The following is an 18,631-nucleotide window of genomic DNA, read 5'->3' on the forward strand; positions in this document are numbered from 1 at the left end:
GCATTTCCCAGATGATAACTCATTTCCATTTCCTGAGAAGTGGTCTCTTTGGAGAGCAGATGACTAGGAGACAGCCGCCTATACAGACACAAACATTTCTATACTGAGCACTAAGTAAGTCTCTGTGCTGTAGAGAAATTTAAGCGTTGAGTCTGTGGTTTCAGGTTCATAGTTTTTATATTAACATATGAAAAAGTCTGATAAAATTGTGCCAATTTATATTTAGTTCACTTAATTATTCTTTTAGAGCCTTGGGCTTATAACTCCTTTGTTAAGCAACTCCTTGGGCCTAAAAATCTGAATCTGAATTCCATCCCATTATGTTTGAGGTTCTAAGTTACATAAAATCTCTAAATTTTTTAATTTAGAAAATAAGGATTATATCAATGGCTGCATTGTGGAGTTGTTGGGAAGAGTCAATTAGATGATGTATATGAGAATTTTATAAATAGTCAAGTATTATATGAAAATATGCTCATTTTTTATGTCATTTCCAGTTATAACATCCACACACTCAGGTTTGTGTAACATGTCATCAAAAGGATAAGACTGAAAAAAGCTATTATTCCTATATTTCCTAATATATGGTTGCCAGATTAATAAAATATGAAAAATACATTTTATCAATAATATACTAAGCAAATATATATTTCATTTGATGTCACATAAAAGCAAAGCAATATTGTTACCAAATAAAGGTCTGCTGCCTGATGCGCATAGAAGTCAAAACTATGATACCATTTTTTTGAGAAAAAGAAAATTTTTAATTCTGAATCAACTCACAGGAGACACTGCTCAAATCTGTCTCCCCTGACCAAGGTTCAGGTTGGGTCTTTACGGAGTTAGTGGGAACAGTTTTGTGAAAATGCTGGCGGAGTAAGTTTTAATTAAAGGACCTTGGAACTTGGCCATTTATGGTAAGGGGCACCAGCACTGAATCTTCTCAGGCAATGAACCCTTCGCTTCCAAAAGGGTTTCAGTATCAAGTTCCAGTTATGTCCCAGTCCTTTGAGTACATGTAGAGGGCTGGGGAGTGAGACTGGTTCTGCGTGCAGCTAGAGATCAAAGTTCTCTCCTCTGCACATGCTTTGGCTGCATGACTTGTGATTTTGGTCTGTTGTCTCTGAAAAGCAACTCAGTGTCTTATCAGAAACAGGATAGGACCATTTTGAGCACCTTCAGCAGTTATAATATTTTCTTATCACGTTTAGTTCATATATATCTAAATGTTTAGGTTTATATGAGTATTGTCTAACACTATTATTTCAATCTTTTAGAAGTTAAAAGAGCACATCGAATGCGACTTGTGATCTTTTTATTAAATGGGGCTTTGATTTATTTTTATTAGCATTTGCTACTTACTCTTCTAACTCCCTCATCACTCTTCTTGCTTTCAAGTTTTCTAATGAAAGAATTCTTAACTTTGTTTTTTGGTAGGTAAGGTGTTTTCCCCCCAGGTTTTCTCTTTGTTTTGGGTTTTATATAGGTTGAATATGATAGGGTTTTTTTGTTGTTGCTGTTGTTTTGTTAATCTGTTTGTTTTATTTTATTGATATTTTATCTTTTTTTGTGTGTTCTCTAAACATCCTGAACATATGGTTTAGTGTCATTACTTTTGGAAAGTTTTCAGAGAGTATTTTTTCTGCCCCATTCTCTCTTCTCCTTCTGGTATTCCAATTATGAATGTGTTACATGTTTTGATATTTCCCCATAGTTTCTGGACATTCCTTTTTTATTATTATTTTTTTCTCTTCACATTTCTGTTTGGAAAGTTTCTATGATCCATCTTCAAGTTCATTAATTCTTTCTTTGTGTTGAGTATACAGCCCATTGAAAACATTCTTTACTTTTGTTACTGTGGTTTTCATTTTGAGCACTTCCTTTTGATTTTGGTTTCATAGCTCTCATCTATTTGAAGACTTTGCCTTTTGGTCTTGACATTTCTCTTTTGTACACTAGAATGGTTACTATATTAATTATAGTTATTTTTTATTCTGTATAATATATATCTTTATTATATCACATCATATAAATTCTAATCTGTGTCTTATCTGAGTCTGGTACTGATGCTTATTTTGTTTCTTTTCACTGTGTTTTTCTTGCCTTTGGCATTTATTGTACATCTTTGTTGAAAGTAGCACATGTTGAATAGAGTAAAATATATTGAGGTAAATAGGCCTTTAGTGAGAGGATTTGCATTAATACAGCTAGGAGTTGAGCTGTGTTTAATGTGTATTGTAGTTGTAGATATGAGAGGCTTCAAATTTCCCTAATATCTTTGTTTTTATCTTCAGTCTTTGTTTTGAGATTTCTCTTTGCACTCTTGCTCAAAGAAAGTCTTAAGTCTTATAACTTATTTTTAGCTATAATCCACTGTTACAATACCGAAGGTTTACTGTTGTGGTGGTAGTATGTGGAGGAAGAAAAACATTCCATAATCTTCTGATTAAGACTCAGTCTTTTAGTTGGACTGTGTCTTATAGGTATTCGATATTCACAAGTATTTCTGTCCTTCCTCCAGGGGTAAAGTTTTGGTTTTGGTTTTGGTTGTTCTTTTTGTATCATTTACTTCATTCCTGGAGTGTTCCCAGTCTATGTCATTGAAGCTCTACCTCCTGGTGACTACATTTCTGCTTCTCCCCTATTCCCTATACCTTAAGTATGACAGGAAGACCAGAGAAACTCAGGTTTAAAAATGTTTCAGCATTGCCCTGGAGGAATCTTTCCCTCTAAAAATAGAGCTTTGTTATGGAGAAAAAAATGAGAGGGTTATACTTTGGCTACTTTTCCTCTTCCCTCTGCAATGGCCTTGAGGGCCTTCTTCTTGGAGCTTCCTTGTAAGAACCTGGTAGGGTTCTGAGAGAGAAAATCCATGGAAAAAGGGGGAGACCGCCTAGATTTCAGCCCCCAGGAGTTGTTCGGTTTCACTATTATTCATGCTCAGCCTCTAACAGCAATTCATTCCAATTACTCCTAAGGCTTCCAGTGGCTTCTGCCTCTTCTAAATAATGTCAGGTACCCTATCTCTCTGTATGTAACTGTCTCTTTATATTTTTCTTGTGGTAGTTTTCCTTGTTACCTTAGTCTTTTAGAGTACAAGAAAAATTAAGGATTTTCAGTTTCTCTAGTTTTTGTTTTACCATATTCTGTTCACACCACCTGATTCACCATGTTATATAATTTCATGGGTAAGATGTTATGAAGTAAATCACCTTTCATCAATGGAATTACCACTTTCAATTTAATTCTTTGAATAATTTTCTTTTACAACATACAAACCATTAACAGGTCAATGAACAAAAAGCAACTCTTGGTTTATTTCTTTTACTCTCCCAACTTCTTTCTTTCCCCACATCTTGCAACATTAAAAAAAAAAAAAAAAAAAGACACTCCAGTCAATTCCTGTTACTCCTAAATCTTTCTGTTACTAAAATTGAAGTAATGTATTCTATTATTTTCATTGAGATGAATGATGAATACAAAATTGGTTTTGAAACTGATGTCTGGCCAATACAATCACTAGAAATGCAAAAGCATTAATCTGATACATGGGTGGTGCTGCAAGCTCATCTAAAATAGGATATTCCAGAAGACAAGTTAAAGAAGAAGAACCATTATATATGAACTCTGTCATCATAATTCATCATGTTGTCCTGCACAATTAAAGGACACTTCTGTTATTTTTGCTTCTTGCATTAAGATCCAAGTCAACTAGTCTATTCCCCTGGAGTGCTTTCTGATAAATCTTCCCCAACAGTTTCAATTTACTTTCTCCACTAAGCCAGACAAATATATGCAATTGAGAAAACTTGAAAGGTTGAAAAGATGGTATGTAAAATGATCCATGGGCAATAAGTGTAAGACTAATAGGAATTAATTTTACTCTTGGTAGTTTAATAATGATTGGAGTTGAGAGATGGGGTCAGTTGGGGATAATTCGCAGAGAAGTGACAAAGAGAAAATTCTGAATGTCTTAAATTAAATTACAGCAGAAGGTGGAAGAAAGAGATAAGAGAGGTTAATCTATTAATAGCCACAAGCCAAAACAAACAAAATACTACTTACATTCCTGAATGTATGTTGAAACTTTGAATTAATTTCCAGGTGGCTATTTACAAAATTATCTATAGAGCAAAGCTGAATAGCGAACCAACGGTCTCTATCACATCTTGCTTGTCCATGAAGTTTCTGGACTGTTACCCATAAGTAATCAAAAAAAGCATACACTTCTTCCTTAGGAACTATGTACCTATCCCTGCTTTACCTTCTCCCGCTCCCTTTATCTATAGCCAATGCATATTCTTTCAAAACAATTTACATTTTTCTTCCCCAAACTTAATGTATAAAAGAGACCCATCAGCACCGGGATGGCAAACATGTTGTCTTCTCCATCTCGACCTGCTGCTGGTGGTTTAAATCATATGCCCTGGGACCTGGTCCTTTTTATGGCTGGCAGGTGGCTCAATAAACCTTTTCTTTAAGAAAAGTATTTAGCCATGAAGGTTTTGTTTGTTTGTTTAACAGAAGTAGAACTGGTAGGTCATTTGTATCACCTCTTCCTCAGCAAGAGATTTAAGTTGACTAAAAACCATCTAGTGATTCATAAGTACCTTTTAGAAATAATCCCACAATAGCTCTGAACAATTTTCAGAATGTCTCGTACTTTCTAGTTTGGTAGTTGACAATCAGATCTTCTTTTTGATCATTGTTGGGTAAATGGAGCATATTCATTATATCTGTATTGCTCTCTAGTCTTTTCATTTGAGCCAGTGTACGCTTTTTTAAGAAAAGAAAAAGATAACAGAGGCATATTATTTCAGACACGCATAAAAGTTGTAAAGTGATTAGATATAGGTGAAAAAATGTTTTTGATTTATGACTCAACCAGTTTATCCATGAGTATCCACAGATGGCCCCACATGAATAAGCCCACCATGGTTAAAGAATATGTGGTACCATATAAAGGAAAGTTTGGCAATTATCTAGTAAACTTAAGTTAGGGAAACAGCACTTTTGAATAGATCTAATATTAAATCCATTCAGTTTTCGGATTATCAAGGTGCAAGTTTACATATTAAATTTGAATAATAAGATTCTTCTGTTATATAAAATTGATACTTAGATCAAATTCTACTTTAGAGAATTTTATCCTTTATTTTTATTAACTGCCTCTAAAATCATCCCCTCCTAAAACAATTGTCTTCTAACATCAAAAATCATTTCAAACTTCTTTCATACAAAGTCATGTTCACAGGCTAAATTTGTGAAAATAAATTTCATCAGCTCAATGATCTACCATGTCTTAGGTAATTAACATATTTTAGTTTACATAAACATTACCACCCATTCACTTATTGATGAAGTGAGAAACGGAAATGTTGAGTAACTTAAATCAGACCTATACTTAGTGAGCAGCTTATCTAAGATTAGAAATTGAGTTATTTTGCTATATCATGATACCTTTATGCAAACTCCCTGAGGTATCATGTTTTATAGACAGATATTCAGGATATAGAAAGTCATATGCCAAATAGCTAGATTTTTAAAAATACAGTAATTAAGTTTCTGTGAAATTTCTTACTCTGCGTAGTAAGAGAGTTACAAGAAATTCTGTTTGGAAGAAATGTACAACTGGATTTCTTTGTATGGTGAAAGTAGAAAGCATTGGTAGTAAGTCGCATGATTGTTTAAAAATATACAAACAAACCAAAAATGTCTGTAGTCTTAATTGAGTGGTATTGACGTGACTACTCCATAATCCTTACAAAGCTTTTACTGGAAGCCCCTCTAAATTGTATGTCATGGTAAAAATGCCTAGGCAAACAAATTATTTCTCTTATTACAGAAATGAAATCTTAAAGTAAGCATATAGATAGCGTAACAATATGAATAAACATGAGTGATGGATTGAGTTGTCCAACAGCCAGCATGAGCAGAAAAACCAACTGACTTGAACGAAGGATCTCAGCAGAGGAAGATTTATGTTATTCAGCTGAATTACATTTCTTTATAGACCACTGCAGATGGGTTGCAGGAAAAGCAGCCATCTATCCGATTTCAATAGACTGTGTGCTAGTACTATAGATATACCATTAATTCATTGCCAGGGGTTGCTGTAGGCATACAACTGGCTTTGTTCTCTGATAGTCTCCTTCAGTTTAAATAAAAATGCCATTTACCAGAGTGTCAAATAAGTAGGGCCCATATAACACTATAATCAAGTTTCAGTGACATTACATATTTTAGCCTCAATATGGAAAATGGTTAAGTCAGCAGAGACAATCTGCAGAACTCTGCTGCCCCTGAGAGCCACTTATAATTTATCAGGTAGTTATTGTCTTTTATGTGTCAATAATAATACTAGTATCTCTAATTTGTGCTGCATATTATAGCTACAATGTTTTTCTATAGACTTCAATTTTTTATGAGTTCGTGACATATTATTTTTAGATTTAGGGGTAATAACATTGTACAGGAGAGGTTAAATGAGTCTCTCAAGTGTATACAACTTGGGAAGGGATAAAGCTAGAATTCAAATACAGATATCCTGAATCTAATGCCAATATAGTTCTTTCCATAGCACTGTGTTAGGTGTTCTGGATTGCAGTTAGAATAAATGAAGTATATTTTGGAGTATATTATATTCTAAATTGTGAGTAAAATATGCATATAAACAACTATGATAGAAAAAAAAAAACATAGGTATTAAGAACTGCTACTTTCTTAAAGCATATCTAGTGTCTCTGTTATTCAAGTCATACAGAAAGGCATAGTGCTGCCTTAAAATAACCCATGCACAGACTTCCCTGAGTAGCATGGGATAATTAGAAAACCAAGCCTTAATTCTGAATATTAACAGAGATTGCTGTATTCATTTCTATGTTACTAAATATGCACTGAATTGCTTACAAGTAGATCACACAATCTATCTAAAAGCAGTTCAGAGCTCTTTTCACATAGAGGGTTTGAGACAAGTAGAAACATTTAACTAAGGTGTTGCTAGTAACTAAGTTACTAGTTTGGAATATTTATAATTTTAGAGCCAAAATATTTTTTAAAAAATTAAACAGTTTTTATAGGAGGCAAGATATAGAGTTTACTGAAATGTTTTCAGAGTGAACATGAGTCCGATATTCATAAAAGCATACATTTCCTAAAATTAGACAGATCAGATACTTTATATTTTAAACCATTAATGATTCAGTATCTGCATTTCCAATTCAATTGGCAGCACATTGTTTTCACGCCACTCTCCCATTACAGGAAGACTATCTGTCAACATTTAACGCCACATACAGACACCATTCCACCTGCAATTTCAGTCTCAAATGACTCCATATTAATGAGGAAGCATCAGCACTTGAATGCATAACCTCATTTATGATGTACAGCGACCAGAATGATGAAATAATTCTTTTGTAGATAATCAGTGAATTGAATAGAAAAAAATACTTGTTCTGCCCAGTTAAGCCAGAATCTCAAAGTAACCAGATGCTTAGCATATCAACAGACATTCTAATGCCCAATAAAAACATGTAGTCTGGTTAGAATTTCATGGGCATGACTTCATTTTAAAAAGAGGCAACTGGAAGAGGTTTTAAAATAGGCTCATCAGTTTTCTTTTTTTATCTCAGTAATCTTATATGTAGCTCAATGCATGCCATAATACACAACTTTAGTATTCTTTTTGTTTTCAACAAAATGGAACTAAGTGTAAATATTAAACAAAACCTTAACATATTATTTAAAATAAAAACATCTCTCAAAACTTTTTTAATTGCAGAATTTTGATTATTATGAATAAGTCAAATAAACATATTCCATTCTCTTTCATTTTAACTTACCTCTTTAATCTCTTTAACTCTTCTACTATGCCTAAAGCCAGACTGAAACAATTTGCCTATGTCTTTCATAACTGTTAATTCAAAAAATATTTATCAAATGTTTTTATATGCCTACCACTGTGCCAGGTATTTGAGAATTTTTTTTAAAAATAGAACTTTTGCTAGACCCTCAAGAAGCTCACTCTATTGTTAAAAGAAGACATACATCATGATATAACACAAAGAAAACGTGGTCAAATTTCAGATTTGTGAGAGCAGTGTAATGAAAATTATGCAGAAGGAAGATGCGATTGAAAACAATGAAATCCAATTTTATTCCTAAATTGATTTTTCTTTAATATGTTCTACTTCATATGCAAACTTTCTTTGCTTTACTACCCATGCATTCAAGAAAGTAAAAGATTTAGTCTTTCTCTGATCTTTAAAAAGCTAATAGATTGGTTTGTGTATATATACACACATACCATTCTACAATCATATACAAATGATCGGGTGAACATTTCTGTAATATATTATACCTATATAAATCAATGCCCCTATTTACCAAATATAATCACAAGTTTTCTGAAAACAATATAAGAAATATATAATTTTTAATTATAGTGAAATATAGATTGAAAGTTACTTTATTTCTGGTATCCCTGAATACTCTTTTTCTCTCTCACACACAGGTGTAATATATTATTTTATATATACATAAATATATAAAACTAATTTATAAGTAGACATATATAGCATGTATATATATATATATAAAATTATATATGTGTATGGGTATGTTACTTTATTCTGAGACAAATTCTTCACTTAACCTGAAATACAGAAACATTATCTAGAAGTCTTGATGAAACTTCAAACAGAAAGCACAACAAAGTGGCAGTAAATTAATGATAGGCAAAAGTCATGGCTAATCTTTTATAACAATTAGTTTTTCAATTACCACAACAATTATAACTATCAGTACCATTGTCTGTATCAACTTTACTTAAATAATCCTCAAAAATAAAAAGAAAGCTCTTTTTTTCCTTTGGTGTAAACAACTCTTTGAAAGTGAATTAAGTAAACATGAGCCTTGTGCATTTGATAAATATGTATGTCTTATTTCTCCTTTCCCACTGCTTTTCATCCAGCTGCAGCTGAGAACCAAGCAATAAATACTATGTATTTATTTTAATAGTATGCTTAGTGGAAACATTACCAATATTTCCTAAGCTTAAAAACATCTCAAATGCATTTTACTGTTGGGCTCAGCATTTTCATAGTAATTTACAACTTAAGAAGGGTAAACTCTATTAGTCTATGTCAAACCAACAACTGGGTAAGTGCAGAACATTATCCTATGAAGTATGACCAAATTTATTCCTTCAGTCATTAGTACATATCGATTCTGTTTATAACAACCCAAAGTGAACAGTAAACCTATTATGCTGGGGCTTGGTCTCTCTTTCTGAAGGGAGCCAAGCTTGGCACCGCCAAGTTTCAAGAAATGTACAATTAGTTAAGCGATCAATGCTGCTCCTTTTCTTTTTGTTATTATTAATACAACTAATCAGTGACATGAACTTCAAGATCTTGTATCTTACAATCGAATCTAAGCAACGTTACTGCTCTTCTGCAAAGGCAACTTCACTTGATCACGTGAAGTCAGATGTTTTCTATGTGCAAGTACTTATTTATTTCTGTTTCTCTTTTATAAGAAATGGCATTCAAATCTACAATATGACATAGTAGTTTCTTGTAGGCTCTTTCATTTCTATATCCTAGGCCCACCGTTTTACATTCATGGCTCTATTAAATATTGATAAACATATATGGTAGTCAATTTTCAGAATCTAAGTTTCCTTTATGATAGGAATTCATTGTACATCTTAAATATATATATAATTTGTCAATAATACCTCAAAAAAAAAAACAAGACAAATAAAAACAAATAAAAAAGAGAGCATGTGGCTAAGACTTCAAATCTCTGCTATCAGAGGGCAGTTTATCTTAATTCAAGGTATTAGGGGGCTGAACTGTCCTCTCAAAATGCATGTGCTGAAGTCTCGACTTCCAGTACTTCCGAATGTAACTGTATTTGGAGATAAGGTCTTTAAGAGGTGTTTAGGTTAAAATGAGGTCTTTAGGGTGGGGCACTATTCCAATATATCTGGTATGACAACCAGAGGCATGGATATGTGCACAGAGGGATGACCATGTAAAGAAGCAGGCAGCCCTCTGCAAATCAAGAAAAGAAGCCTCAGAGGAAACTAACCCTGCTGGCATCTTTATCTTGGAATTCAAGCTCCGGAACTGTGAGAAAATAAGGATCTGTTGTCTAAGCCAAAATTTCTATATATTTCTATCTGTATCTGTATCTATACTTATCTATATCATCTATATCTATATCTACATCTATCTATATCTATCTATATTCAGAAAATCAAATTGTAGGCTTTTGAAGAGTGGACAGCTCCTGTTACCACTTCCACTGCAAAAAAAGTCTTTCTTCTACCAATCTTTTATTCATTTTTCCCAAGAGGGAGAATACTTTTCTGATTAGTAAGATTTAAGAACACTAGTCTACCTTTATTAGGGGGCAAGTTCACAGAGCTAGGTTTGTTTAGTTGTACCTAAACATGAATTTTACTTTTTCATTTTCATTTATCATATGGCCAGTCAGAAGATTAAAAATTTTAAGATTTAGATTTCAACTTAAGAGAATGCAGTCACTCATCCCCATCCGGGCTGTAATGTGCATCAAATCCAGTTTCACAGTTTCATGGTGCAGAACTAAAGTAATTAGGTACATCTGCCTCCTAGATGGTATTATTCCTTGTATATAACAAACCCACAGATTAGACCAAGGCAGAATGTAGTTATTTTGGAGTCCCTCATTATAAAATTCATTACATATCATATAATTAACATCTAACCTATACCCCCAAACAAAACAAAACCCCAAACTCATAATCAAAGTATTAATTTGAATGTAGGTAATGTAGTATCTTTATCCAGGGCATGACAATGTTTCAAATAACTGTCAATTAAAATAAATAGGGGTTGGCAAGCAGGAGTAGAGCAAATTCTGTCCACATCTGTTTTTATATATAAAGTTTTATTTGAACACAGCCGTGCTCATTAGTTTCTCTAGCGTATGACTGCTTATGAACTACAAAAGCACAGTTGATTAGTTGAGACAGAAACCATATATCCCACAAAGCCAAAAATTTTGCCATCTGGCCCTTAACAGTAACAGTTTACAGACCCCCTAAAATTTGTCACACTTTACATAACGGTACATATTCAAGTTCTTGAGACAGCCCCTACTACATGGTAGGTACTACTAAAATGTAGTGAATTGAATTATTAATCTAATATAAATCTTTCATGTGAATTTTATAAGTGAGGGTAGGATTCTGCCTTAGGGATGGACAAAGATATATCTGTCTTCTTTCCCCTATCTCTTCCCTCCTTCCCTCCATTTCTTCTGTCTTTCTTTCTTTTCCTTTTTTCTTTTCCCCTAGATGAAAAACAGACAAAAGATACTATTAGTGACTATCCTCCTTGAAGCCTGAAGAAATAGATGCCTCTCTACCATTCGTACAATAAAATGCCTAAACAAAAACTTGTTTAAGTAGGAGTCACTGCCATGGTCATTTTTATGGACTCATGAAATGGCTAATTTGTGAACTTAAATGTTGCATAAGTGATCACAGTAAGTTGCAAATTTGCAAATTTGGGTCATGTATGATTTATCATTTCATGTTACACAGCCTTAATATTTTTCATGAGAGAAGCAATAAAAGATAAAGGGAGCCAGGAGGAATAGGGAGGATGAAAGGTAGAAAGAATAAGATTAATATGAGTGTTATAGCTATAGTTAATTTTTAACTGTGGGCAAATATAGAAGAAATAATTACTTCTTCCCAAGATGCTTCACCATTTTTTTTTCAAAATAAATTAAGTCATAAGCAATTTGTCTTTTCTCTGCTGCATCATTTGGATGTTTATTTTTCTACATGGTTATATTATGTTCTTGAATCATTTAATTTTGAATAAACCGATTATGTCAGTTTTCATTATAGTGGTATATATGCATAACAAATTAAACTTGAAATCAAACTAAGAATCGAAAGAGATAGACACAGACATGACGTCAAGTAATAACCCCAACAGAGCTGATTGGAAGTTTAGTCATAAACATTTCCAATGTTTAAGAGAAGGGAACTTATTAATCACAAACTCCATAAATTCGTAGTCAAATCTGGTATATTTAGCCAGACTCTTTTCCTACTTACTTAGTCTTTGATTTTTGTAACATTGAATGAAAAATTTTTGATGTGTAAAATTGTCTCTAGAGTACGCTTATCTGTTATAAATTGTTATAATTCACAGTAATTGATTCAATAACTTCTAAAAAACAGGGAAATAATCCCAGCTCTTAAATTTTTAAAGTGGGGTGAGAAGTATTTAAATGCTACCTTTAACAGCTCTTTGAAAATTGATGAATGAATATTATAAAGTACTTTCTACTGCACAATATAAACATGCTTCTGTGACCATGTTTATCATTTAAATCACGAAAGATATGTATCATTTACATTGCTTTGAATTTACTTATAGCCTTCCAAAGAGACTGGGGATGGGAGTGGGAGAGGAATTCTTTAATTAAGTCTGAATAGCTTTCATTAATATGGAAAATGCTGGAATTCAGAGTCAAATAATTCCCATTGTGTATCTGGATACCATACTGCTTTTGCGAAATATAATTTCAATGCAACAACAAACAAACAAACAAATAAAATAGGTGTGTAGTTTTGAAGAAATAAAAACATTCCATCTGAGTTCTTCTCCCATTTTTTTCTCCATTATACTTCTACTATATGCTATATCTGGGAAGAAAAAGTAAATCAAAATAATATTTATTAATATATTGCTCAACTTATTTGTAAATAAAATATAAATTTACAAATAAAGTTTTGATACAAAAAAAAGTAAAACTACTAAAAAGTTCTCAATTGTAATTTTTTAGAAGTCACTTCTTTGAGCCTCCTAAACACACCTTATCTATCTGTTGGTTCAACATGGCATCTTCTAGGGTCTCTTACATAACATTTACACCATTTCAATTTTATGTCTAAATATGGTGATGGTGTCCCATAAAAGGACACCTATATGCAGTGTAACTGATATATCATTTTATGAATCCAGACAACTCTCCTATCACCCCATTTCCAGACACTCCAAATCTCCTTTAGTATTTATAGCATTTTTAGAGTTGACATGCCATATTAAGCCAAAAGAAACCTGAACCATGATAGTCTATGTATGTTCTTCTCTTTGAAACAAATAGATTTCTGCTAACCTTACATATAAGAACATATGTATATTCCTCTATTCAGGCAAGTGAGTAAAGCTATCAATTTCTTCACAGTTGTCCAATGCTAAAGCAGATAGCTTTCTTCTAAATCACTGAATCCACTCCTGCTCAATTCTACTATTTTGTTGCATAGATACCCCTAAAATATAATTTTATTCTTTCCTTTTCTTCTCTCAGAGGTAATTGAGATATAGCAGGTACAATGTAAATGACCACCAGATGTAAATTCCTCAAGTATTATCTAATATGACTGCAAGACCACCATTATTAATTTAACATGTACTAGAACACAGAACAGGGCAGGAAGACATGAAGTGTTTTTAGGTTGACAAACAAAATCTAAAACTACCTCAGGTAGTCCAAATTGACTGAGAAAAACCAGCCAATGAACAAAATAAAAATAAATAAATAAATATTAAATTAATCCTCCCAACTTCCTAAATGCATGAGAGTAACTACAGAGCTTTGTTAGACTGCTTTCAATTTTCAAATCCACTTTTCATGGCTCCAAACCCTGTTAGTTTTAAATGACCCCACACCCTAATCTCAGATATTACAAAAAGCTACCAAGACCTTGAGTTTATATCAGAATCTTAGTACAGTCGTCCTTCCCAACATTTCATAGTACAGTTGACCCTTGAACAACATGGGGTTTTAAGGTACTGACTGCTTGCATAATCGTAATTCCATGTAAAACTTAACTACTAACAGTCTACTGTTGACTGAAAGCTTTACTAATAATATAGTCAATTAACACATATTTTGTATATGTATAATATACTGCATTCTTACCAAAAAGTAAGCTAGAGCAAATCATATGGAAGAAAAAATAAATATAGCTGTGTATAGTATCATAGTCATCATCATCATCACAATAATGCTGAGAGCTAAGGGTAAAATCAGACATGTATGCAAAGAACAATGGCAATGCCATCAATGAAGAGTGAGACGAAATGTATATATACTACTTTTTGGTTCTGTTTCTTCCAATGCCAGTTTCTCAAATTTATCTCTGGTAAAAGAACCCTTCTGATACTGCTAAATAGCAAATCTTTGGCCTATTATAACTTTTTTCCTTAAATTTCCAAACCTTTTGTATTTTGCATAAAGTAAATGCCTAATAAACATTCATTGTTACTGACATTTATTTAAATGACTTATTTAAACTCTATTGATAAATAAAGATATGTATCAGAATAAGAAATAGGCAATATGTAAAAGAATTGTTCAGGCCTATCTGCCTTTCTAGATTCAATCATTGCCTTCCTGGCTCATAACACATAGCAGATTCTTTCTGCCTAGCTAAAATCTCCCCAGTCCTGCCTTCGGTTAGCTAGATTTGCTTTGCTTGTGTGTTTTAGTTTGTCTCCAGTTTCCAAGTGAGTTACTGGCATGATTAAAATCATAATATGAAGTTATGCCCATTTTGAAATTGAATGATAAGACTTCCGGGAGGATACTTAAGTAAATTCAAGTAAATTCCATTTATGTCCTGCCTCTTGAAATACCAAACAACTCTAAATTAACACCTTATTTGATAGGGCTATAATTACAGGGAAAAACCAGCTTTCAAAGGCATTGCTCTTAGGACTACATATCTAACCACTTAAGTAATGACTTGCCTTGAGAAAGTGCGAAGTGCTGAGCTGTCCTTGAACCACATTGACAATTTCTTAGCAATGACCTGAAGACAATCATTGTGCTCTGCGAGGGGATTGCCACAATTTTTAATCTTCCTGGCTTTCTGATCAGGCAAAATATAAATCATTTAATCAGCTCCCAACTATTATGTGCAACTAGTATAAATTTTCCTTCGTAAAAGTTTCATCGAAGCTGGGGATGGATGCACACTGCCTTATATTTTGCTTGAGAAATTACAGCCTGAGAAGATTAGCTGATAGTCATATATGACTAATAGGCTTAGGGTGAATGACCTTTATGTAGAGGAGTTCAAATCTAAATGGTCTTTGCAGTTACTTCCATCTTCCCTTTAAAACATTGCTTTACTTCATTTACCGCAAAAGAAAAGCCAACTAACAATTTTTTTTTTTTTTTTCCTGAAAACGCTCTTACTTCAGTTAGGTAGTTACACAGACATGAGCGACAGGGTAACAAAAGAATGAAGGCCCAGCCCAGAGACCTTCCTTAGAACCTCCCTGGAATATCCATTTCATAGTTACAAATCTTCCCTGCAACCTGAGGAACAAAAGAATGAAGGATCATAAATTTACAGCTGGTTTAATCCGGCTACAGACACTTATACAGTAAGAACTACTCTGACCCTCTTTTCATCTCAGCCTTATTATACCATCATTATAATATCATGCCTATGCCCAGAAGTTCATGAATCTAATTATAACAGATTGAATTCTGGGTAACCACATGCACAGTAGGCAGAGACTTATATAACAGCCAAATATCAATCAAAATGACCTCACATGCCACTCATCTAGGACTGCCTTTGTAACTCCTTCCCCTATAGCGGCCCTAATATAATACAAATCTCCTCACTTCCATGAGGTTGCAGCCCTAGCTATAATCTGCTCTTCGCTTGGAGTGTACTTTTTAATCATACCTTTTGTTTCCACACAACCTGTTTAGGCATGCCCTGCTTCTTCCTTAAAATGTATTTTAATATCTTACTTTTCCTAAATCTTGCTGAGCTATAATTCTTTGCTGTATTGGTGAAAAGAACTGAGGACCCCCAGTGTTACCAGGGCTGAAGTTCAGATCACCCCAAATGATAACACTGCCATCAATTTATGGCTAGAAAAATAATTGGCAGATACGATCCTTAATATAATTGTTTCTTATAAACCAACACATCTGTATGACCAACTGGAAAACTAAAGAGAATCATATAGCTCTATATTGCCTCAAAACTTATATGTATAAAATAAATGATTAAATTATATGTGTTATTGCTATTTCATGTTTCTGATATAACTTCTGTGAGAATGTAAGGTGGAAAATACTTCCAACTAAATGAAGAAAAAGTAGGTTTAAAAGCTTAATAAGATTACTAACTCACTTGCCCCTTGCACTTTTGTAATATTAAAACTTGATACCATTCAGGTGGAAAAAATAATCTAAAGTATCAAAAACACTACTCAGAATGAGAAGGGATAGTAGGAAACTCTAGAAGGAATGACTAAAAAATTCTAATTATGAAATATTTGTAAGGTAAGTGATATATTTCTCAAGTACTTGTCATATAAAGAACGAAGGCATAAATTAGCACCAATGAGTAAATAGTTACTTTTTTTTCTTCTTTCTCTTACCTTGTCATACAAATGATTGAAGCAAAATAACACAACATACCGCCGCTTCACCCCAAAGTGGTGTTTTTACTATTCTTTTCCTTGACGACTCCATGGATCATTAGCAAAAGGTCAAATGAGTGCTTTTAAAAGGGTGTTGGGTAAGTTAATTTTAAGGAAACTAATTTGCAGGCGGCTTACTTCACTCATAATATATTTCAATTTAAAATCCCATTCTTTCATACTTTTAAATCAATAAGTACAGTAATTCTCCCTTATCTGCGCGAAATACATTCCAAGACACCCAGTGGATGCCTAAAACAGTGGAGAGTATCAAACTCTACACACACTATATTTTTCCTGTGAATACCTATAAATACATACTTTTTTACTTACAGGAAGCACTATACAGCTTCTCTTTGGCATATTTAAATTGCCAGCATCACTACTCTTGGGACCATTACTAAGTAAAATAAAGGTTATCTGAACACATGCACTACAATGCTAAAATAGCCAATCTGATTAATGAGACATCTACTAAATACCTAACAGGCAGGTAATGTATACGGAGTGGACATGCTGGACAAAGCGATGATTCATGGTCCAGGTGGGAGAGAGCGATATAGCATAAGATTTCATCAAACTACTTAGAATGGCATGCATTTAAAACTTATGAATTATTTATTTCTGGAGTTTCCCGTTTAATAGTTTGGACCACAGTTGACTGCAGGTAACTCAAGCCACAGAAAACAAAACTGCAGATAATGAGTGACGACCTCATGAGTCATCTGACATTCCAATTGCATGCAGTTTATTTAATGTGTTATAATAAAACTCAAAGTGAGGCAAATAGCTACAGAAATTTGATTTAAATATTAAAAATTTAGTTGAAAAGACTGAGGATAAAGTAAATATTAGTAGTATATGTCCCGGGAATTAAGATTTATGTGTTCTGAAAACTATCAACGTGCAATCAGTTAAATTCCTTAACACAAATAAAGTGTTTCAAGTATTACTGGCCACAGAGGAACTATCTTAGAAGAACAGTCATTCTAGTTGATAACAGGGATGCTTTCTCCTCAGATGGAAAAGTAGAAAAACAGATTATACATGTGACAAAGGGAAAAAAGGAATCTATGATTATGATGTTAAACATGTAGGGCTACCAAGTAAAATTCCTTTTAAAACCAAGAACAGGGCAAGTTCCAATCCAAGAATCCCCAGAAAGTCAATCATAATCAACTTCTCAATCACAGAATTTAATCAATTATAGAGTAGCTGCTGCTTTCTCATCCTGCGCACCACAAATTGATCCATGAAAGTCATTAAGTCGGAACGAAAGTATAATCCTGAAAGCTTCCAAAGACAGCTTCATTCTAGGTCTCAAGTGTGAGCAGCTACCTCATTGAGGTTTCCACAATCTACAAAATCCAGATTTCAACATTTCCCCACAGTTTCTTTTGCAGTTTTTTTCAACTTCAGCGTACAGAGGAGTTGTCTAGGAGTTGATTCAAATCTCTTCCTGGATTTGAGCCTCTCCCAGAGATTTGAATCAGTTGGCTGGGCCTGGAGCCTGGCTTTTTCTATTGTTATACAACTCTTCAAGGAAACCTGATGGAGATTTGTTGATGCTGCTGTAATTATACATAAAGACAATGCTGAAGAAAAAAAAAATACAGTAAAGAACCCTTAAGTAACATAATACATTCTAGATGCTCATTCTCATTGACTGGGTGAATGAGGTGGTAAAAACTGATTTGAAAGAGAAAATTTACAACTTCTGACCCCTGTTGTGCCTGGTCACAGTGAATAAGGGAGGTGGGGGTGGGGGAGGGGGAGGTAATTCAGGACTATAAAAATAGTGGATGTCAAAATCAGTTTGAGCTTGATTTGTTTCTATTTTTGGAGGATAAAACAACTCTTTTCACTGAGATTGATGTTATTGGGCTGTTGACCTTATTTAGTCTGCAGTTTACTGTTCATCATCTCCACTCATCACTGTAGAGTTGTAGGCCCATATGTGACTATCATTTTCATGGAAATTCTGTGCCTTTATTGGTCAGTACTACCTTCTTCTGCTCAAGTGAATTGTTTTATTAACCAGTCAGTTGCATAGTCAGAAATCTTTATATGCAATCAATTTCTTAAATTCTTAAATGTTTCTT

General features: G+C 33.4%; 1 non-coding gene across 1 annotated transcript; it reads right to left on the reverse strand.

Annotated features, from left to right (window-relative positions):
* Window positions 1-16,486: 16,486 nt before the first annotated feature.
* Window positions 16,487-16,622, reverse strand: LOC120588702 (small nucleolar RNA SNORA21). The gene has a single exon (XR_005649286.1). It is a non-coding gene; the product is annotated as a small nucleolar RNA SNORA21 (small nucleolar RNA).
* Between the last annotated feature and the right edge of the window lie 2,009 nt (window positions 16,623-18,631).

The sequence above is a fragment of the Pteropus medius genome, unplaced genomic scaffold (assembly GCF_902729225.1).
Source record: "Pteropus medius unplaced genomic scaffold, Ma_sr-lr_union100, whole genome shotgun sequence".
In the NCBI taxonomy this organism is placed as follows: domain Eukaryota; kingdom Metazoa; phylum Chordata; class Mammalia; order Chiroptera; family Pteropodidae; genus Pteropus; species Pteropus medius.